The sequence below is a fragment of the Bombus huntii genome, chromosome 11 (genome assembly GCF_024542735.1).
Source record: "Bombus huntii isolate Logan2020A chromosome 11, iyBomHunt1.1, whole genome shotgun sequence".
NCBI classification, from domain to species: Eukaryota; Metazoa; Arthropoda; class Insecta; order Hymenoptera; family Apidae; genus Bombus; species Bombus huntii.
In genome coordinates this window covers 12029393-12053999 of record NC_066248.1, presented here as the reverse complement: position 1 = coordinate 12053999, position 24607 = coordinate 12029393, and the positions used below count along the sequence as shown (strand labels likewise).

At 40.4% G+C, this 24607-nt stretch overlaps 1 protein-coding gene across 1 annotated transcript in view; it reads right to left on the bottom strand.

The window, feature by feature from the left end:
* LOC126871481 (MOXD1 homolog 2) overlaps nucleotides 1-12858 on the bottom strand; it is a 172002-nt gene extending 159144 nt beyond the window's left edge. Inside the window, exon 1 of the mRNA XM_050630362.1 lies at nucleotides 12051-12858. The gene's annotated coding sequence lies outside the window, so the exon portion shown is untranslated. The remainder of the gene's footprint in view (nucleotides 1-12050) is intronic.
* Nucleotides 12859-24607: the final 11749 nt, after the last annotated feature.

Below are 24607 nucleotides of genomic sequence, written 5' to 3'. Positions count from 1 at the left end.
TGTCTAAATATACAAGTATTAAATTAGTACATAGAAGATTAAGCAAATAGAATATTATATTTACGCCTTTGTAGAATTAAAACGCTTTTAATGTTAATATCCTGCAATGTGATTATTAAAATATCGCATCATTAAAATGTTAAAAATGAAATATATTTTTTAAAGTGCAGTGAAGCCGGTAATTCTCTAGATTTAACAAGTTCCATGGAATAAAATTCGCAAAAATAATTATTGGCGAAAGGGTTTTGTATGTATGATATATTCAGCAGCGTATACACAAATCCCTGTGCGCAGGAAAAGGACCTGAATCCTTTTCTACGTAACCAGGGTTAACCGTTGGCCACATGATCTACTCATTAGAAGACGGTTCTTCTCTGTTCGTCTGTAATATTCATCAACCGCTGAGAGGAAACGAAGGAAAGCGGCAGAGCGTCGGTTCGAGATTAAAATGGAGATTCATCTCGAAGAAACGGTCGAAGGGAATATCGCTCTCAGCTGGATCTTAATTGTCCATGTAAACTGAGAAGTCAATGTCGTCGGCGAAATTGAAATTATTTCAATCGCGACGAATTAAAGTGACTTCGAGTGACGCGCATCCGCGCGGTATAAATTGCTAAATTTCTCATAACAGGTGGCATTATTGGAACTGAGATATTTCCTCGCAGAAATATAGTACACATATACAGAGCCAGTGATCCTTAAATTAATCTTCTCGTAATTCAAAGAAAAAAGAAAAACAAGAATACCCTGTTGAATACTTCATTCTCATTCAACAAAAACTAGCTCGATTTCCAGACACCATATCAGCAATTATGTATTACCCCGCACGTGAAATAATTAATCCAAGTTTTCGATTAACAGAATGTAACGCGAAGTGTACTCATTAAATAGCAACGCACCACACATGCAAACATTCCGCAGCGTCGAGAACGGCACCGCGCGCGTATCGTTAAACAGAAAACGCAAAGGCTTCGTTAAAATCGCGCGATTTAAGAGCAGATAATTTGTGTCCGACATGAAACGAGAGACTGAGGTAAAAGGAGAAAGGGGGCAAAGGATAGTGAAAAAGAGAAACAGGTGGAATAGAGAAAAAACACGTCGCACTCATTCCTGTCGCGATTATAAGCACGTTCACACGCGGATACAGATCGTTGCGAAGCGTTATACGTTTATCCGCTCACGGCTCACCCCTTTGCTTCATTGAACTGCATACTTCGAATGCTTTCCATAACGAGCACCGTGCGACGAGAGTTCGACAAATTTATTTACTCGACTTGCGCGCCATTCCTTTCCCCTCCTACTTGCCCCTTGATCATTCTCTCTCTGTTCTTCCTGTTCGTGTCCAATTGGCGCGCGCGTACACGTTCCCTCTCAATTTGTATAGCGACGTTATTTATACGCGGGAACGCGATAAAGATAATTAAAAAGTAATGACTCAAATACCGAAACGAACGAGTGTATTAGTGGGCCGGTTTTCGAGGACGCGGCTTTCATCCGTATCTGGATCAGCCTCGTTCCGCTGCCCGCTCCGACGCTAATTGTGATTTAATTATTAATTCGTTTATAACAATACTAATAACAAAGTAATTGCGTCGTTAAACCGGACCGACACGCTAATTGCAATTAAAAATCAATTCGTGACGCACGGATTGCCAGTTCGCACCGACTCTTAATCGTGTTAAGAAATCGAGCCGCGGTTAACTGGTCACTGCCCCTCGATGTCTAGGTTATCTAGCATTCGAGATATACTGTAACTTATGTGTATCTAGAGTCATGAAATGTAAATATAATTAAATCATACTGAAGCCCACATGTATTCGAGCCGAACTCTACGAGATTAATTGTTTAGTTTTCAGAAAAGTTAAACGATTGTAGCGGCACTCGGCAACAAAACTTTCCAACGGTTTTGTCGGTACAAAGTATATCACCGAAGCGTAAGTGCCGACAGGCCTAATGAACCATCGATATCCCTACGGTCCTTCCGCCGAATATTTCGAAGAAGGCATACGTGGCAACGGACGCCTAACGAACGCGTTCGTAGTGGGGATATTGAGAGGCGACAAAAAGAAGCGAATCGGATCAAGGAAACAATGGAGTTGTAACCGAGAAGTGAGAATCGTCAGTTGGAATCGAGAGTTGTACGAAGAGTCGAAAGCGAGAATTGTTAATAAATATACTGTTAAACATCGCTGAGTATTTCTTTGGCACCCTACCTCTTCTCACGATAATTATGAAATTGAAAATTTTTTTAAAATTCAATTGATTTCGCTCCTAAGAGCTGAATTATGTTCGTATTCTAATGTATATATTAGCTCTTAAAACAATAATTTTACGGTGAACATCGCAAACCTGTATATGCACATTAAAAGAAATTTTTTTGTCCTACTTACAAAAATCAAGTCAGTTAACGACTAAGAAATATGCTTCATGTTTTTTCACGTGAGACGTGTTTTCTTTCCGAATACACTCGATTAATAGCGGTACGGTACCTTTATAAGATAATCCGCCTCCTTACGTAGTACGCCAAAAGAAGCCAAAGAAGCAGTACTTTCGCGACTTTATTTTAAAGTTTCCTCGTTAAGCTGGCCCGAACGAGCCACGATAGGGTTGGATGCGAAAGTTTTTCGCGAGGAGTGTAAGAAAATGCAGGGGTGATCGATGTTTGCCTGCGCAGCCTGACAATTCGGAGTTACGAAAGCAGGGAAGCACTCGAGTCCCTAAAGAAAATGCCCGTTGCACTCGAGAATCCATCGAGAGAACTCGAAGTCACGTCGAGAAGTGTGCAACAACTTGTTCTTGATGGCTTTAAGGGCTTCTCTCTTGACTCTCTCACTCTCTCACTCTCTCTCTCTCTCTCTCTCTCTCTCTCTCTCTCTCTCTCTCTCTCTCTCTTTCGGACGGACCAGAAGATTTCCGAATTAGTATGCACTCATGAGAATGGCGCATGATTGCAACCACGTAAATGCATTCTCGAGAATGAACGAGCTCGTACAGTGGCTGCCTTCATTCAAAGAACAACAAACTGCACGGCTTTATTCTCTTCGTATAGAACGACCTTCCAACGAGAATTGGTCGATCAAGCTCGGATGACATTAAAAGGATGAATTGCTATTGTTCATAAATCGTTAAAATAATAATAATGGTAATCGGCCTTTGTCGTATAAAGTAAAATTAGGTATAAACGATAATGAGATGAAAGAGAAAAGCAGAAATAGCGCAAATTGGGTATGTAATTGATAAATAAACTTTGCACTTATACTATAAGAAACGAAATATATGTACGCTTAAAATATGGCGCGAAGAAGTATCGTATTCTAGTTGTAAAAAGAGACTTGATTTTCAAATTATTCCATGTGTCAGAAGTGAAAAATCGACAAAGTTAAACAGCAATCACGGCGGAATAAATGCGGTTAATTGTTCAAAAGCTCATAGCGATAGACGAGCACGATAAAAGTGGAACGCTGTTCGACTAAAAGAAAAAGTACTATCTTCACAAAAGCATCTGCGTTTCCTGAGGATGGTCGAGCGAATGAAGGGTATAAATGACGGACAATTTAATATTTTACCCCTTGGTGGCCCAGCCCACCGCCTGTTATCTCCCTGCATACTACTTCGGAGCCGGATGAGAGCAGATAGGGTGACACAGCGTTCGGTGTTGTTCCGTGTGCAAAGCAACCAGCGAGATGACTATAAATACACACCAGAAGCGGTATAATATAATTATATACGTGATATATGATGCCACTCGTCCATTTCTTAGCTGTAGCATTTGTCATCTAACGCAGACGACACGACCGATCTGTTAGCTTTACGGTTTACACGTGCCAGAACACTTAGCTTTGTGTTTCCTTTAATAAAAAATAAAATCGTTATTAGAATATTCCGAAACTTAAAACGAAACATATTACGCGCAGAGTGAGAATGCCAATAGTTGCAGGTTAACTTGAAGCTGTGGTTTTTTCGGGCTTTTCGTGAATAAACATTTCACGCGCAAACACGCGGCAGCCAACACGGGGAAAATGAATGAAATTTGAAAAGCCGGTTTGTTGACCCCAATACGTGCATATCGACTTTTTAATTTCATGACATTGCAACGGTCGCACGGTCTATTTTGCGAGAATACGGATCGATCTTTATTCAAGAAGCAAAACCACGAATGGCTCCGTGAATGAAAACTCGGCTCGACACAACGACAGTGTCTTTTTTTTCTTCCTCTCTCTTTTTTTGTTTTCTCCCCATCTCTTCTGTTTCGTCCACTTGTCCGACCGAAAAATGGAGGGTGTTACATCGACATCGGGATCGATTGCTCCCTCGCGCCACGATATACCGATATTCAATTAATCATTTTAGTTCATACCGTGAGGTTTCGGCATGCGACAAAAGCGTGAATCGATGGACATCGGCGAAGCGTAACGGAACGGGCCAGACAATACGTTTTCCATCGATGAAATTTCTCCGAACAAAAGCTAACACGCTCTTTTTTCAGCCAGAGCCGCGCAATTTCAATTTCAAATTAGCAAGTCAAAGGGGTCCGTCTAGTTTTCATATGTCCCTGTCATCGGCCAACACGATGGCACAATTAATTATCGCGCAGCGAAATCGCCCGATTTCGAACGCGTTCACACGATTTTTCCTTTATCGATACGCGCAGGGCGAAACAATGCGAATTTACAATCCTGCGCAAACACGATATCTCGATAGTACGAACCGTTGTTCTACGGAAAAGTGAACAGCCAACTCTCATAGCTTTACCAGTGTTTTTGACTTAGCGAAAAGGGGAGGGCACACTGCCGATATTTGTTGAAAGAAATTGGAACAAAACCAAGGAATGGTGCACAAGAGCGCGTTGCTTTTCTATCGGAAATACGAAATGAATGGTATCGGAGGTATACGTTCGTGAATAAATCGTGCGCCATAATTACGTGTGAAAATCGAAAACATCGAATGACTCATACGACCGACACGAAATTAGCAAGTCAAAGCGATGCTTTTCGTCGTCTTTCAACTCTTTGCCCTTCCTCCTTCCTAATTCTCGCGGATAATGTATACCTCTGTTGCGACAAAATCATGGTTTTCAGGGCGCAGCTTAATCTCGTCGCCCTTCCCAAATTACCGGGTTCTGTCCATCGCAACCGCTCGCGACTCTCCATCGTCGTAATTTGTAAGTGCGCCTTTGGTCCCACTACTCCCTTCCCTCGGACCCTATTCCCTTTCTCTCTCTCTCTCTCTCTTCCCCCCCTCTCTCCCCCTCTCTCTCTTCCCCCCCCCCCTTTCTCTCGATGTACTCTCCGCTGCCATCCGTATCTTTGACATTTCCATGACGAAATTACAGATCAGCCTCCTGCGCTGAGAATTTCGTTTTCTCTCCATTAGTATTCTTTTCGACTATCATTAGGGCGGTGCCTATTACGACCCTGGATGGAATTTAAAGGCAATTAACACGCGTCACAGGGAATGCGATAAGGCGACGTAGGCGTATGTCTGCCTCTCCAGAACGTTTCTTCTGTTCGACTACCATCTACCGTCGTACAATAAACTGTACGTGCCTCGATATTCCTATTTGAAGTTCGTTGCAATGTTTCGTGTGATGATCAAGCATATATTTCATGTTTCATATCAATTTCTTGCATGATATGTTTTAAATTCGTTTTTAAAGATCATCATAAAATCATAGTTATCATAAACGTAATTTAAGAAAATAAGTTGAGGAGTCGAGTCGTAATCATTAATATATTGGAAGATTCTATGAATTGGTATAGTTAGCAAAAAAAAATGTTATGTAGCATCAAATGCTTTTGAATCGTACGGCAGAGAGTCTGAAATTTTCTTCATTTCTCGAACTCGAGATCCTCTAACTATTTTGGCCACTTTTCGAGTTGGCAGAACACATCAGTTGGAATGGAAGTTTTAATAAACGTATATCTGCGTGTTGCCTCGTTTGCAACTGTTTCACTGATACTTTTTCGGTGAAACCCGTAAAATGGGATTTTTCTGAATTTTATTTGCTAATTTCACGTTCGTGTATCGCATGACATAGACAGAAACATCAAATCAAGTCAACATTGAAGAATTTATACATTAACAGAATATTGTAATATCACACACAATAAAGGATCACAAGTCGGATTCCAAACGAAGAAACAGACTCAAGACGATCTCTGTAATTCGGTTGCGTACTTTAACGAGACAGTGCAACAAAGTTTACTTTGCATTAAGATAATTACCAGAGTGCAACGAACTGTCAATGTTACGCCTACAGATCAAATTAATTGGAATTAGCCGAGACGTTAATCACACCGCTGACGAGTTGCTTTGCACTTCCATTGCAAACCTAACGAGCATGAAAATTCACATTAACGTAGAAAAAGAAACTTAAATATATATATCGAATAAAGGCAAATATAGGGTATGGGTATGCATGCAGTTATACATTCAATTATACTCTGACACGCCAATGCTTGGAATAACAATGGTGCCAAGTATGGTAATACGAGGGCACACGCTGTAAACGCGTACCAACGACGATACGAACGGAAACACGGATAAAATGCGTGATTTGCTCGCTCTCTTGAGGGAAAAGGAGACGTTCGTGCCGCTTGAAAAAGGGAAGAGCTCACGCTATAGAATTAGCATATGTTACACTCACGGCAGGACACCTCCGTCTCCGACTTCGATGCTGCATGCTTTCTGTTTGAATTATCGTACTTTTTTACAAGTATCATTTTTTACTATGATAACTTATTTATTTTTTTCTTTTGTTTTTCTCTCCTTCCTTTTTTTTCTTTTTCAGTGTGAGTTTTGTACTAATGAAAAATTGTTTGAATTAATTCTACAAATACATACATGCCTATGATGACTAAAGTAAAAAAATTCTCAAGATGTTGATACAGGAGTAGTCGTCGTAAAAATAAAGTTAAGCTTGATTCCAAAATTAAAGTATGCGGACGTTAAAGCGTCAAAGTACACGCTATTCCAGAATCTTATTAATCCTTAAATTTATGTCGCCCTTGAGAGAGCACAAGTCGAGGGCAGTTCTGCATTTTGTCACACACTTGTGAGACCTACCGCATTGAAACGCAATAAACTAGGACTTGGGCACTTGGCTCTGCCGAGTGACAGAAGCATTATTTGGGAAGGTTTAATATTTAAAAAGGATCTCGTAGATCAAGCTTGGCCAAAGAAAACTATATCAACTCATACGAGATCTTCTCTCACAATTTTAATTCGACATGGACACTTATAAATAAATGAAATTGTTACAAAATGTAAGTGAAATTTCAAAGTGAAGGGGAATGAACGGTTAATATTTAACAGAAAGAAAAGTTATCCATACAGGAACTTGTAATTCAGTGCTAGAAAAGGAGAGAAACGTAACGCCCGTTTCGTGCATTAATACCGGACTCTTAATTTATTAGCCGCATAAAATAAGTCAGATCAATACGAGGCGCGAAATCTACGCGGGAAATATACGAGATCGTATCGCGCGGCTCGCAAAACGAGAATTCGCGTGAGCCAACCGTTCGTAGGGTGATAGAGGGGGAGAAAGAGAGAGAGTGAGAGAGTGCGAGGGAGAGGAGCGGTTCTGCACAACCGATATCGACCTTTAACGTCGCCTTATCTGTTTCTACGATTTAGACGGCGACCTAACGATTCAACTCCTTCGAGGCCCACATGGTACGTGTTTAACGTCATTATCGAGTCGCTGTTGAATACGCAGGATCGCGATAACTACCGAAGGAAATGAAGATCGCGATATAGTCCGACTATAGCGAAGGAGGTAATCGTTGCAAACGATGAAAAGACAAATGACAAATAATCGGTGCGAAGTAAGTAGAAATTAAATCAGTTCTCCATTTGAATTCTTCCAAACAACGTGAAATTCAACGTGACCGCGATACCATGCAGAAAATATCAGCATTCATTCAAGTTATATTCTGCGAAAGCAAAATTCTCAACTAAACTGCCAAGCTTGCGATGCTACCGAATTACACAAAGACGAAAGGATAGAGAAGAAAAGGAAAGAGAAAATTATATTTGACAGTAGCTGGAGTCAAGAAATAACACGCAACACGCAGGGAGCCGTTCTCGCGTGATTTCTATGCAGATGCGACGAGCAGAAAGCACGCGCTGCTGTGTTGGCCGCAGGAAAGAAAGGATGGTTGGATGCGAGAAAGGAAACGAGTATAAGAGATGGAAACGCAAACGGTCTCGCACTTCAGACAAACGAAGACCTTCGGTAGAGGGGCTTAAAGGAGATAGCCGGTAAAGATCGTGACACAGGACAAGCGAATAATGTATAGCAGTGGTGGCGCTATCCGCCTGCACCATCTCCGGTCTTCGTGGCGCTTTCGCCTCTCGTGCGACAATCTTTTCTCACTTTGCGAAGAAGCCATCCCTCAACTTATGGAAATTTTCTTTACGCCTTGGCCCGAAACTTTCGAACTGCTGCCGCTGTTGCTGATGTTGCGACGGCTAACGACGATGTTGCTCGACCTGCTACACACGACTAACCGACCAAACCGTATACGTATTCTATATCAAAACACGAAGATAGACGAAGTCGACGCACAGGCGAAGACGAGGCCGATGCGGTAGTTCTTTTCCTTCGCGATGTCTCATTTCTTGTGCTGCTAGGGGCTTAGGCGTGACGTAACAGGATGTAAGACGCAAATGATACGGAAGACATTTGAAACTATACAACTATCTGGCTCCGCGAAGGATCGAGCACAAAGTGATTTGTCAAAAATATTCGGAGAAGTCGTTTAGAACAACGGTCCAAAAACGCCGAGTCATTTGTAATAGAACCGGCTATTTAGAGAACGTGGCTAATTGTAGGGTACCCGTGGAGTAGATCATGTGAATTTCATCAGCCAATCGTACAAGTAATGTCACACTACCATCGTTAGCAATTAATTACGAGAGTTTAATTATCGATACATTAATGGCCATCGTTAGAATAGCGCGTTGCAGAACTTGTCAAAGTCGTAATGCATTTTAATTATGTACAACCTTTGTCAAATATGTAACTAATTATTTACATATTTGTTTAAAAAACTATCAATAATCCAAATACAATTCGATCGAATATTCTGCTATGCTAAATTAAGACTTATCTTTAGCTTCGAAAAATAACAAAAGCTCGTGAACAATTTCTTACTCGTTAAAATAGAAATGGTTCCTCGATCTGCTAAGCGAGCGAAGTCAGATTTCTCGTTCTTTAAAATCATCGTACTCTGATTTCCTGTAATTTCGGCCAACACGTTTGCATTCGTAGCATTTTCGATGCAAAACGTTGAGAGGAGAGAAAAAGCGGAGCGGGGATAAAGGTGTGAGTGGAAACATATTGCATGAAGAAAAAAGAATTGATATCAACGGGGACCCGGTGTTGCGCGCAACACACTTTGAACAAAGAATAAAAAAACTTTCTCTCCTTTGAATCGTTTGGCTCGAAATTAATGGGACGTTGTGGAAAAAAAGACGAAAGCCTAGAGGGCACTAGCGTTATACACTATCCGGAGAACCGTCGGCGATAAGCGTAATTCCTCAAACTCGAAATTAATGTTTTCGGACGCATTAGAATTCAACCCGATCTCTCTCTTTTTCCGTGGACGTGGGGAATAAAAATCTCATTTCCTTCGTAAAGTAATATATCTCTCTTTTATACGCGTTGCCACATGTATCACGTAACCATCAAGATTACAGCATAAAAACGTACTGCCGGTGTGCTTTTATTTCTCATCATTTCCGTGTCGTATTTTTTATCGTCACCATCGCCATCGTCCTCCATCGGCACAGATACGGCCGAAGATGGTCCCCCGAAGATTTAGAGACATTCAGGATATGGCGGGCGAACGGGAGAAGGACTTTTCCTAACCTAACGGTGGACCTTGAGCAAAGAGTTTCATTCAAACTTTTCTTATTTCCGACTCAGCTCCGCTACACGACAATGCTCTTAAATTCTCTGTCTTGCACGATGGATACAGCCATTATACTTCGGGCTCTTCATAAGAACTATTTAACTGGTCCTGTAGAAATTAGGTCATTCATCATCATCGTCTTTGAACAAACCAAGCGATGTATAAATCGTGTCCACGATGCTCTATTATGAATTTTAGAAAATCTCTTTCAGTTATGGAATATCATTAGGATTTTCTAACGTACTTCAAAATTGTTAAGTATCATACATGATTATATATTACCGAGTAGTTTCCGAAACACTTGTAATTTTACGTTTGAATCGATACCTGTATTTTATCATATTATTGTAGTTTCAATTTCAAAGTATAATTTATTTGATGAACTGGCATAGTCAACAGCATCGCCTGAAAGATACTATTTTAGTCTCGCAACTGTTTATTTGACCTTGGTGTCCGTTTCAAATTTCAAAGCCGAACTGAGGAAAGAACATAGGCGTTTGGCGATCCAGGCACATAAGAAAGACACATCGCGAGCGATATAATGTTAAATGCGAAATATTCTGTTTTCTTTTATATTTTATATTCTCTTCTAATAAGTATATTTACATTTATGTTGCTGGATAACGATCGCTCTTTTCCTATGGATCCTATCTTATTCTACAGTATTATATTATCATCTTTGTAATTATGATATGCATCATTTCTATACCTTTATTCTATATAACTTCCAAATGTAATTCGCCACATTCGTTAGAATAAAATTATAGGTCGATGCATTATCAGTTTTCAAGAATTTAAAACGAATTGATAAGAGAAACGGAAAAGTTTGTAATTCATCATATCTATTCCGAGTTCTCAAAAATTCTGTCGAAAAGCCGAACCATAGTTGTGTTTTTAAAAGTTTTCTAACCTCGATTACTCCGAAATTTCGTCCTGCCTCTGCTCCGTTGCACAAAGTGAAACTCGAGCATTTTCCACGGTATCAAGATAAACATTCGTGGACACAGTCGTTGCTTAGGAGCAGCTTGATTGTGAAAATTCGAATTGCAAAAAGCCAGGGAATATTGCAGTCGAACTGGGTTCTGACGATATATTGCGTACGCAACCAAAAGCGACATACACGCAAATTAAGCATTCAGCCTAGTGAATAGTAAATTCCCCGGTAACGAACGCTCAAACTCTTGGCGACCAAAGAAAAGTGGATACTATTTCAATTGAAAATTTTGAAGCGGAAAAAGTAAGGATTAAGCATAAAACTAATTTGTAACGAATTCTTTCTGTATTTTTTTCTTTCTTTCACCATCTCGTTCGAATAAACGCAATCTCTCTGATCTTAAACAACGTCTGATATTTATACAGTATTAATTTTGTAAAAGAATAAGAATAACTATGCTAGCGAAAAGGAGTATACGAATCATTGAAGGACGTCAACGGACATAAATATTGAACGAGTAGGCCGATAAAACATTGTGTGACAAGTTGACGAAAGGAGACAAGATCGATCTCTTCCGGCTTTCTATTATCGGATAAAACGGAACAAATTGTAATTCGTACTCACGTTACGTTCGTCATAAGCGATAACGAGCCCCATCCACGAACAAGCACGTTTCCATCCGTCAAGACTGGCGACATCGCCAGCCATCAGGGAAAATTCGATCGAGACTACTCGATCTGCGATCCTGTTGCGATAACTCGAAGTTGGCGATCACCGCGAGGTAGCCATCTTTTTTTTTGGCGCGTAAACGTCAGTCGCGCAGCATGCGATCCTATCTACGATGTGGCACGGTCAAAGCACGAGAAGGAGACGATCAGGTAAAGTGCACAAGATAAAAGGAAATACGAAAAAGTAGGATGGGGCCTATCTCGACGAGTCGCGCGTCTTCTATTCCGGAGCAGATCGAGGGGTCATCGTATTCGTAAGTGGACGACCGATCAACGTCGATGTCGTCAAAGAGATTTCTTTGTGAGAATCTCTCGAACTCCTTCTATGGCGTACAAATCTTATCAATCGGAAAGTCGAGTAAAGTTAGACGCAAGTATGCCTAATTCACGATCGTACGTAGAAAAAAACAAGGGAAGACAGATAGAGAAGAAATAGATAGAGAATAAAAGATAATAACAGATAAAACTTACCACTCGGCGAATGAAGTGCCTTGAAGTTGCTGCCAGTTTTAATAGTCGGTGAGCTCCTCGGCTGAAGAAGTACAAGTGGCAAAAAAAAATCTTAGCGAGCTATCTTGGCCGTTAAAAAAAAGGTAGGGTAAAAAGATAACTTCTTCCTTTTTCCACTTTTCGCCCTGTTTACACACTTCCGTCACTCTCACTCACTGAATCACGGTTTAGAGTCCTTCGAGTGTGGTCCAAGTTTTTCACCGTTTATACCCGATGCGACGATCAACGACAACTGCGGCGGCTACGATAACTAACAAGAACACCGCGAACGTTCGTCCCGCAGTTTACACTATGAAATCGTCGACTGGTTCTCTGCTACTGTTTCAAGGAGACCTCTGGTCTTTGTTTGTTTATGCCGCGTATGCGTGTACGTTTCGAAGCAAAACCTCCCTTGGTAAGTACATCCAGACACGATAGTTTTGTATATGTTGTCACGGTTATATTATTTTACTGACGAGGTTTACTGGTTAGGAATATTTGGAAAGTACGATGTGGTCACACGCGATTAACGAAGTGTAAGCCATTTATACAGTATGATTCGACAGTTTTATTCACTACAAGGAATATCGTTATTATCGTTCGATACTTTCCTTCGAAATTAACACGTTGTCGTTCACCGTATGGAACTATGGAGGTTGCAAAGTTTTCACCGCCTCCAATAACTATCATAGGAATATACAACCCGAAACAGCATGCAGGCCAACCGTACGGTACGGCGCTCGCCTGTAAACTGAACACCCGTCGCGACCTGAGGCCGGGACTCGACTGGTTTCTGCTAGGGAATCTCCCCACTCCCCGGCTCTCTTCTCGCGCGACCCTAGGCACACCAACCCCTTGTCCAGCTTTCTCTCTTTCTCTCTGTCCCTCCCTTACTCCTCTCTCACCCTCATACCCCTCGTCGTCCTTTTGCCCTTACTCTCACCCTACCACGCTTCATTTCTTTTTCTCTCTCCATCTATCCTTTTCCTCGCTATTCCACGTTCCAACTGCCTAACGCCGACCCTTCACGTACGACCGAACGACCACCCGTTTCTTCGGTGTATACCCTCACCCTCGTACCTCTTTCTCGATACTTCTTTTTCTCTCTTTTCGCTTTCTTTTTTTCTCCTTCTCTACTGCATCTTTCTTTTCTCGTCCGTCTTGCGTTCTCACTTTTTCCCGACACCGCGTCTTAGGTGCACTCTTTCCAAGGACTTTCCGGATCTCGTTCCCGTCAGCCGCCGCTCTTTCAGAAATATTTCGGCGCTAGTACACGCGCGCATGTACACCCTCGCACCCGATTCGACTCGACCCGACTCGCTTCGACTCCGCTTTTCGAACGAACAGCAAGAAAGTACCCCGGCCAATCCCGTGGCACATGCTCGCCACTTCGAGTCCTTCCATTCTTCTAGAATAAGAAAAAGAAAGAGGGAGTAAGAGAGGGAAAGGGGTTACAGGAAGCGAAGGGTGAGGGAAAGGAAACGATGGGTGGGGAGATCTTTTTATCATACTCGCGAAGGATGGATTTCTCGCTGGCAAGTGCACCGAAGTGTTTTGACCCTTCGTGTTTGGGGCCAGAACGATGGCCCTTTGAAGGATACGATGGCTTACATAGCACGATGCTCGAGATCCAAATACCGAGTGGCTCCTCGAAGACCGTTTCGTTTCATTTAAAACTCGAGCGTGAGAGGGCCGAAATAGTAAACGACGAAAGCTGTCGACGAACTCCGATTAAAAACGTAAAATTTCATGAATCACGAAGACACTTTTTGCTTCCATCGAAACAGTGTTCGCTTTTCGTATGAGTGATACATTTAGAAAGTATAATTAGCGTTTGACAAAACTGTGTTTCAATTTGCGTGACGCGGCTTTAAATCGACGAAATAAAATTCGCCCGATGTGTTATACATTACGTTTTTTTCTTTTTGGTAATATCCTTATATTTTTTTAGTAAAGCGTTAATTAAAGTTTGACACTACGACTAGCAAAATAATTTCATTTGCGATATTTATAATATTTGTGCTTCAAATTTTTACGCGTCCTTAAATTTGGTACGAATATAAAATATTAAACTTCGCATTTTACCGAGTTTCGTATGATATGGTCAAAGATAAAACGATCTCTACATGTACAAACGGAAAAATACGCGCAGGGAAAGGGGGGAAAAAGGAATACGAATACTGAAAAGTATCTTTTTAACCGTACTATCTGAATATTAAATTTTAATAGTACAAGTTTGCATAAAAGTACAAATTCGACGAAAAAGCTTTATGAATTCTCTCAAATCCTCGAATAAAATCATTATACAAAATCGGCATTTAAACATTACGAGATTTTTAAACATAATTTTGTGCAACAGCTATACGTATAAGAGAAATTAACGTTTCCTACATCCTTTCTACAAAAATTTGCTCAACTCGTACAATATACATACATATCGATGCAAATTAATTGGAACATTTATTATTCTTATTCGAAAATAAGAATCGGCGCGAAGTAATTCAAGGAAGATTCATCGTCAACCGGCAATGAGCTCAATTATTTTGTACGCTGGCGACTCTACGTTTTTCATTAGGAATATATTCTTTTAATACTGCCGAGGACGAATATAATTACATCCCTGGGAGCCACTTCGCTATGGATTGCTACTTCCACCGTGTAAATGAGCTTTTATCCCCCGCGAAACGTAATTCCACCTTAATCCGTATCTCACTCACGTTTGAATATCATAAACGCGAACGTAATAAGTTCTTTTGTCGATGTCTTGTATTAGATTCGCATCAGAAAGTAGTTTTGAATTTAAACCGACATCCTAAACGTTTTGCTGATCTTCTCATTTCGAATGTAGCACACGGCAAACGCATAAACTTAATGCGCGCATCGGTTGGTTTAGTTCTCATGCTCTACGAGGTTTCGCTAATCTTCACCATGATACCCGCATCACACGAACCAAGCAATTAACTGGCTGAATATGTAGATCCGTTTACTTTGAGATGAGACCGTGTTGTAAGAATAAATCCCAGTTGCATATTTAGGGCAAACGCATACACATTCTTAAACAAAAGAAAATCATTTTACTTTCATCTTCATTCTGTATATGTTGGAAGAACCGTGCACAATTTTTAAGAGAATATAAAAAATAACATCATTCTTGTTTAGCCGACTAATCTACGAATACTCGTACGTTCACCGACAAAATGGCATTTGTCGTCTGCTTCAGGCATCTCTTAAGCGAACCAAGTTTCATGCTTCCGCGAGCGGAAAAGGAAGCGCATAAAATTTAATTCTATCCCCTAGGTTAAACGTAGTCCCTCTCGAAAATTAGATTTTTTAATGAAAGTTCATTCGCTCTTGAACCCTTAATCCTTAGTAGCCAAGGATTAAATTCCTGTCTGGCACGAGCTAGAGCTACTCGCCTTTCGAGACCTTCGAAACAATTTACGATATGAAAGGCAATAACGTCGGCGAGGGTATATGTTTTATGTACCGATATCACAAATTGTCGCCAAATCGAATAACAATTACATTTATACCAGGTGAAGTAATTAACGTTCAATTCGCCGTGTAATATAACGATAATTGCGTGCAATTCATTGAAAGAGCTGCACATTAAAAATTGATATCAGGCCACAATTCTGAATTCCATTTCATGTGCCCGCCACTAATGCACCGAAATTCGTAATACACCAGGACAAGAGATCATCGTTCAAATGAACACATTTCGTTCTATTAAATTTTTAATCAGAGGATAATAAATTAAATTCAGTGTGTCATAGTGATATAATATAATTATGGTTCGGATACTTCATCATTTATGTTTTGGATAGCGTATCAGTATACAAGTATTTGCATTTGAAAATTCATCATATATATTTCGATCGTTTCGCAATGAAGAACCACTATTGGAAAGGAAATAATTTTACTAACGACTGCTTGGTGTCAAATACTAAATCATCCTATTGCCGGAAAAGCAATTTAGATGAGGTACAATATTTTGAAGTCCTCGAGGAAACACGAAAATCCCATTTCGACGGCAATGAGCTCGCTCAATGGGTCGACCATTAACGAATAAATTGCGAATGACGTATTGCCAGTAAACTAATTCCAGCGTTCATCTGTTTATGACTCCCAATACAATGACTCGTGCCGGGCTCAACTAAATGGCGCTTTTTCCGTATTTCTCTCTTTTTTGTTTCTTTCTTTACATTTTGACGTCTGCCCTTGAAACCTATGCACACGTAACCTTGACGATCGAACAATCGTAAAATTTCTACTTATTGCAATTTCTTACTCTCGCTTTTACAGCGTGACAGTCGGATTACGAAGGTGCTGTCGAGTGTCGTAAAACCAGCAATAATCGTAATTTACGTCTGTTCCATAACTCGTGATTTACGGGACTTAAGGATTTTCATACACATTCTACAAATAGGTATCGGTACAACCGGTTAGGATCACGCGCGTGCCCGGTCTTGAATATAATAATGGTAGAATCCCATTTTATGGCGACGAGGAATATCCACGTATAAAACATGAAATCTTCTTATAACTTAACTTATAATCTTATTATAACTTAATCAACGTACTTTCACAGACATTGCTATATACCAGGGGTAATGGCAAATACCGGCACATATTTCATCCTCGAAGCAAGATTAAATTATATACGACATTTTTTTCGAGTTATTCGGTGGATGAAGGATGTTGCGTCTTGTCTTGTTCTCGTATGGTCGCACGCATCGTTTCGAGACACTCTATCAATTCATTACTCTGTAGCGACTTGCGTACACGGAATTTCGGTGAATCCCAGGAGCACCTTCGCGTGCTCATCGATCATGTTTGCGACTGAACTCAGACCGCGGAACACTGAAAAACGAAGCACCTTAACGACTCCGTACGTTTCATGCCGTGGCAGCCATACAGAAACACAATTACGGAGTTTTCACTGCGGAAGCTTCCGCGAGACAGCCCGGCAAGACGTTGAATTTCTTGCCGGGTACGCTCGTCTTTTGCAGCCTTCCGGTTTTTCTCTCAACTGTGGCTTGACGATCTGTAGCTGAAACAACGCGGCTGAGAAACGGGATGTATGTGGTTTGTCCGGCAGGTAAAACTAACGAGTGCGTCTTCGAAACTTTTAAAAGCTATTTTACGTCAGGACCGTTTTCAGACAGTTCCATCGTGTTGTTCGGTTCATAGTTGAACCAGTTTTTACCCGGTCGTTTAGCTCTCACCAATCGTAATACTCGACCTGCAGAAAACGCGAGTGGCTTCGTTCTTCCACGTTATAATGCAAAACACTGGCAGGAAATAAGTATAAGGATTCGGTGTAGTTATTTGGCTGCCTCCATGGTTGTGCCACGACGTTGAGGCGCGGAACATACACACAGAGGCTCGGCTGGTACAATGTGAAAGCGTAATTACTACGATAGCCAGCTCAACGAAGATGAACACGTTCACCTCCACCTGCATGGCGGTAATGCCTTCTCTTCCCTGCCCAGTCGGCCTCGCGTCGTGTCCTACTCGATGTCTCTTTCTCTATTCTTCTCCGAGCTGTCCTTTCATCAACATTTCGCCGTTCGACCTGTACGACTCGTCAAGGGTGAGAAACACTGCGAGTTTCATGCATGTACACCACTATACCAAAGGGTAGTGGTGAACGCGAACATCTTTGTCTTCGCCTTCTGCTGACCCTTCTTCGTCACGACTCTTGTCTCTGTCCATTAGAACCCACCAACACGTTTTTCCCTCACCGTTCTATCGTTGTTTTAACGCCGTATAACGCTGGACACAGCCCGCTTCCTGGAGATAACGTCCTTTCTTAAGTGGCGATCGATGTTCATTAGGGAAGTGTGATTTCTCGAGCATTGGTTTAATGAACCGGCGCCATCGCCGTGGTCTTAAAACATCGGTATTTATCAAGTTTTCATGGGTTCTTTTTCAAGACTGTGTTTGGAGCTTGAATTATCATTGAAGATAATAGTTGTCTATGTGATTTGGAATTTTTTTAGTAAAGTGATATATTGAAATAGCGTGTATATATATACATACATACATACATATATACATATACACGGTGATACATAGCTATTATTAAGAGCCATAGCGCGGTCGAATTTTCCAGAATCCTACATTAACTCGATTTATCAATACGCAATTTAGGTATTATTGGATTCATTAGAGGAATCAGGAAAGTTATGTTGCTCTAATGAAATCGCATGGCATTTAACAATTCCTATTCGATACTTGTCATTCTAATCACCGATACTTGAAATTTCTCGACAAACATCACAAATATGCATCATCATTGTGTAATCATTAGTGCAATTTTGCAATTCAGTAGAAGAATAAAAATTCCACGTACGAAAGAAATAATTCATTACAAATGAATTTAAAAAATCCTAAGTATTAAAAAGTTTCAACGGAGCTTATCCGCAGCGTTACGAAAACACGTTCAATCGATGCATTACAAGATGCAAGACCGTTCGAGCTGCACTAACAAGGAATCGACATTTCCATGAAATCCATCAAAAACTTTTGCCAATAGGATTTGACAAACGCGGCGTGGCTGGTTCCCTAAGTCTACCGGAGCCACTCCATCGTCAGGACTGTCGTATAATTCCATTAGTTGCGCGAACGTGGATGTTCCCACGTTTGTCGTCTCGGCGTAGCAGGGAAGGGCCGGGTATCGTTCAAAAAGTTTGTCGATTACAACCACTTCGTGCGATTAGTGCCACGAAGTATTCGGGTGCAGGTTTCCTCACGGTATATCCTCCGTCCACTGTACACTCAACGACGAGCATCGTCCTACGGAACTACTTCCAACTTGAAAATATTTGCGTATATCCTTATTACGAAGTTTCGTGATCGAGGAGAGTGGCGAGAAGAGGGAAGCCAGAAGAAAGTTCGTGAAAGTGTTACCAGCCAGGAAAATGTTACAGCCGAAGGAGATAAAAAATATTAAGAGTTTATTCGCTTACTTAAAGTGCCATACACTGCTACCGAGCAACGATATCGGCCAACGATACACTTGATCTTTCCATAGAATATGTTTTTTCTGCCATTTTTTCTTTCGCTTTTTCGTTTTACCAATTGTACCTCTAACTCTCATAACTCAGGTGGTGTTGTATTCTGGAGAATTCTAATAATTTCTACTGATACACAAAGGTGGTATACAAAGTAAAATATTTCAAGTGTCTATCTTTCTCTCTTATGTTTATATTGAAACACATAAACTGACCACTAGAGTGCATTAAATCCTGTAAGCTATCAATTTGCCTATGTTATACCTATCATATACGAAAGCATCTGCATGTGCTTATAGAAATTCAAGAATTGCCTGAGGCAATTGTGAAGCAAGTGCCATACATTGAACATGCCTATTTTTTGGAATAACTTACAATGTATTACTTTAGCGACCTACTTGCGACAGTTGCGATAAGAATAATTCATGTCGTTAATCCTGGTCCTAATCGTTCGAGTGTAAGTGAATCAAAGATTTTCCTTTAATAGCATCGAATGTAGGGTACAGCGACAATAACAACGTTGGCTAATCCTCACTGCGGTAATAAGGTGCACGCAAACTTCATACGAGCCATACGATCCTTGCCAGGTATCCATAACCGGTGAAAGCGGTTGTCCTGGCGGAAATGTTTATCCCACGAAGTGGCGAGATTTGGAATGCTGCCACTTGCTCTACATACGTGAACTGCAGCGTCAAACAGCTATTCGCATTTCGGCGCACACTTCTGCGATTTACACCCAGATTGCATTACATGATCTTGAACAAGCTCTACCATCTCTTCTATCCAACCTTTCCTTTCTCGTTGAATATTATATTTTTTATATACGTGTTCTCGGCCTTTCTTTATCCAAGGCGTTCGTAAGTGTTCCGTAACTTCGAGTTATACTAAGCCACGAAGAAACGAGTCAATAGGATTCATCTTCAATTTTATTAGCCGATTTGAGTATAATTTCAAAGAAATGCGACGAAAATGTTTGTGCCGCGATCGTTGCCAAGATCTTTGGATGAAAAGATACGGGCAGGACGACATTACAGAATTGGAAACATCATTCTATGCTATTCTTCCACGTGTTAGTTCTTTATCGCTTGAAAGTTCTTTTTTAGGGCATGATACTGGTTAGTTGTTTGATCGTATCAGTCGTTATCAAGGAATATTCTGCAAAAGAGGCTTATAAGTAAATATATAGATATCAAATATATCTCGTAATTAAAGTTTCTTTAAAAGCTGTTATAATTATCGATTCAAACGTAACTGATACTAAAAAATTGGCTTTAAATCTTTCAACATAAATTACTCAATTCCGTATTTTATCAGTCAATCCCCAATGTTCCTTTTATTACACGATCTGGAAATCTTCTTAAAAAGGGATTGCGTTATCTATTGTGTTCCATAAAATACATGTAGTATACTATATAAGCAGGAAGATTATACTGTAACTTCGCGAAGCAACGCTAATACAGACACAAAGTCAATAAATTTCGTAATTTTCCGTTATCTATGTCTACCCCTCCCGTTCTAAGCCTCCGAACGAGTATTAATGTAAAAATGGGAGCTCTCCTGCTAGGAATATTTCTGGATATTATCTGTGAAATGTGTCACGGCTGCAATATGCACACATATTACGATACATCGGCCGCAAACACCGTTTCCCGATACGATGCAAGCAAATTGCACGCGTTTCTCGTTTATACCGGACATCATGGCTTGAAACGTAATTCGCATGACCATTCTCAGCAAAAAGTGCACGGACCATATCGACGGAGATATCGAAATAAAAAGGAAGGGCACTTCGTATAATCGGAAACGTCAAATGATTCATTTCTATGAAACCCATTTTGTAAAAAAAAGATATATCAATAATCAATATGGGACATTACGATTCGTCATTTTTTAATCGGAAATATGATTACTTGAATTTTATTCTTTTCAGCGAAGTAACATCTAAGTATAGTTGTTAGTTGCGTGTATCATAAGTCGATACATTTTATACGTTAACACTTATTGTACAAGTATGTTAATGAAGCTAAAGAATTTTTTATAAAATACTTTCCCGTTATAATCCGTGCTCCGGGTCTTTGTCGGCGTTTCATCCGAAAAAAAATCGATGCGAACCCTAGCGTCCGTCAGAACTAGATGTTTGTTCGATATGCTTTACCAAATATCGAAATACAAGCATGATGTGAATTCTTGATTAAATAGCCGACGGCGTATTAGAAATATAACGGAAGTTTCATACGTGTAGCTGTAGAATCTTTTGATTCTTTCACAAATCGGTGAATATACATTATACACGTGTATCTATAAAATCTCAACCGCGCGTTAAAATTTTGATATCATTAATCGTTTGAAAAACATAGTTTCAGCTATAGATAATATAAAATAGGATAACTCGACAACACTTAAATGTTTCGTCTCAAAACCCTCGGTTTTCGTATAATAGTAAATCGGTTGACACTCGATCAATGTTTGTCATTCTATCCTGCGGATGATGTATGAAGAGTCTTCACTCGCGAAGAAATATTTTTTTATTGCAAAATTGAAGATCGAAAATAGAAAGGGTTGTAAAAACGATCGTTCCGCAGGAATTCCTTTTGATATTGTGTCGGAACGTGTGGATACGGTAACATGATGTATCGCGTTAAAGTTTAAAACGTTTCTGGCTGCTCGAACTGTTTACTTTCGACCATCTTCTAGAATGGACCGCATGCGGTCATGCTTGCTATATAAACGACAAGGTTCATGTTGTAATTCGCTGACGTGAAACTCTCACGCATAGGAAGAAAAAGGTTGCCAAAAAAAAAAAAAAAATCATTTCCGCCCGTAATTAGTAGCATCGTTTACGACGAAACAGTGAGTTCTGGCATCAGCGAAATGAAAGAGGGGTAGAAAAGAGATAAAAGGTAGAGGAACGATTCCTGTGTTAATTAACGAGACTCTTTCGTAATATAATCGTTATGTTTTTCCAAGCGAAAAATCGTAAATATTATTACTGCAAATGCGCTGCAAGCTCGGTTTGTTTGCGAAAAAGGCTCGTCAAACGACCATATAAATATTTTACGATATTACCCAGTTATTCTGATCGTTGATATTTTACGTAACTTTTTTGAAATATTGTATAATACATACGTATGAATCGTAAATGAAAGTTAACTGGTAGCTAGAGAGAGGTTTGAAGAAACGAATGATAATAGGTAGATGTGACGGTTCGCTTCGAGGGAAATTAACAATAAATTCATGCAACATATACGGGAATTGCCTGCTACGGAGCTTCTGCTTGCCTTACGTTCTTCATCGATATTCCTACCTTCGACGTCCCGGATAAAAAGGAGCTACATGGTTCTCTGGAGAGAATGCGTATACATATCGTGCACGTGTTCGCGGATGAATTTCACCAAAGGAGATGTAGGATCCGTATTGGTTGAAAATCCGGACGATCGAGCGAATGCATGGATTTGTCGATCGGTTCGTGTCGCAAGAACACTTGTTGGTAATCGAACGGAATGATTTTGCACAGAAGAAATCACTGGCTGACTCAGCGAGGCAAATCGGAGCCAAATCGAAAGACTAGACCTCTTTGCCGTTAGGAAAATTTCAATTACTCGCTAGGAGACGTAATATCGGGTAACATAAATATTGCATTGACAGGCCGGTAAATAGGGATTCATTGTAAAAACATCTAATGGTCGAGAGAGGGGTGCCCATTTCGGGGTTGCTTTCCATTTGGTTCCATGGTGGGCTGCGAAGTAACCCCAGCAGAACTCCCGGCTGTGACCGAACTAGATGCTATGGGGGGAAAGGTAAAGTAAAAAAAGTAATAGAACGAATTTTGCACGTGTTAAAAATATGGGAAGGACTTAATACATTCTTTGAGGCGAGTGACTAATATAGTTTCTCACTTGGAATAGTCATTTGAACGTGACTGATGTGACGTTGTTGTTTTATCTTGATGAAAAAATTTTTGTTTCCCTGTTCTATTTCTTTCTTCCTACTTTTTACTGTTTCTCTTATTTGTTTACCTTCCTTTCCCTAAACTTATCACTTCTGATTCTTTTCCTCTTTCCCTTTCATCTTTAATCCCAGCTTCTTCCTCTTCTCTCTTTCTCGTCCTTTTCCCTTACTATCTGCATTCTTCTTGCTTTCTTTCACTTCTGTAATTTTTCCACGCTCCCTTACTTTCTCTCTCTCTCTCTTTCTCTCTCTATCTCCCTCTCCCTCTATCCTTTTGTCTTCCTTCTCTTCACACCTTTCGTTTCTTATTTAGTCCCATTCCGTATAAAGTATACTTCAGAAGAAGACAGTGTTGAATTTCGCGCGATTTTAAAGCTAGGCTAGCGCATCTGTTTGTTCCACATTATGAAAAACGTTTAGCCTGTAATGGCAAAACTTTCCCCCAAGAGCCACTGTAAAAACGAAGTTTCTGACGACAAAGAGTCGTTCTCATTGTAAATTCATAGTAGGCGAAGAATCCCAAAAGTGTTTCAGGGTGGTTCGAATGAGAAATGCGGGACTATCTTGGGGAACCGCCTCGGACCAATCAGGTCGTCTTTTCGTCGTGTTAAAACTACTGGAATGGCTTAAATGGTCCTGCGAATCGCAAAGGGCAAAACTATATAGGGTCGCTCCCCGTGAACTGCACCCGTGAACCGTCGTTATTCAAGTGTTACACGAACACGTTATACTACTTACCCTGCAACTTGCCTCTTGTATTGCTCCGCTAGGAACCATATTGCCTTTACTCACGAATACTGCTAGACATTGCTCCATGAATATATCTTTTCTAAGAATTTGTACTATTTTTTAAGTTAACGAAAGATCATTTCCGTATCAATAAATTCATAGAAATTTAACTTCAAGTTGGAAGGTTGTACCATTCTTGATTTTTAAATAATTTTATCGCGGAACATTACGAAAATTTACTGGAAAACTCCATTAAAGTCTGGCTTATGTACTACGTTTGTTATAAAAATAAATCATAATTTATATCTTCACACAACACTACGCTGTACACCATATCTCGAGGCTTTGGAACTAAAATCTAAATTGCATAGCTCACGGCAAGCTCTAATATCTTTCAAGATTGAATTTCAGTTCGTATAACACGAAGTCCTATAAAATTCAGTTGTACGTTACACCCCGTAGCACAACCGAGAGAGCTTAGGGCGTAAAACTGTAAAGGATTAATCTCGTTAACCGCATCCATGTGCACCGAGAAGAGAAGAAAACCAGTCTAATCACGGATCACAGATATCCTCCATACGGATTAAAATAACCACAAACCGAATCACTGATAGCTTTCTCGTTTCCATCCAACATTTTTTTTCTCTTTTTCGGTTGAAACGAACGTATAGATTTGTTTCTTGCGAAGAGGAACGATGCGAGCGACGCCGGCGTCGCCGATGTATGCCATTTATCGGTTGACCCACTCATCCTCGCGATAGAATCCGGCACACGAGTCCGATTTCCCCTAACTCCCCGGTTTATTAGTGGGGAGCCGATCATCCCTTTGTGAGACCCTATTGT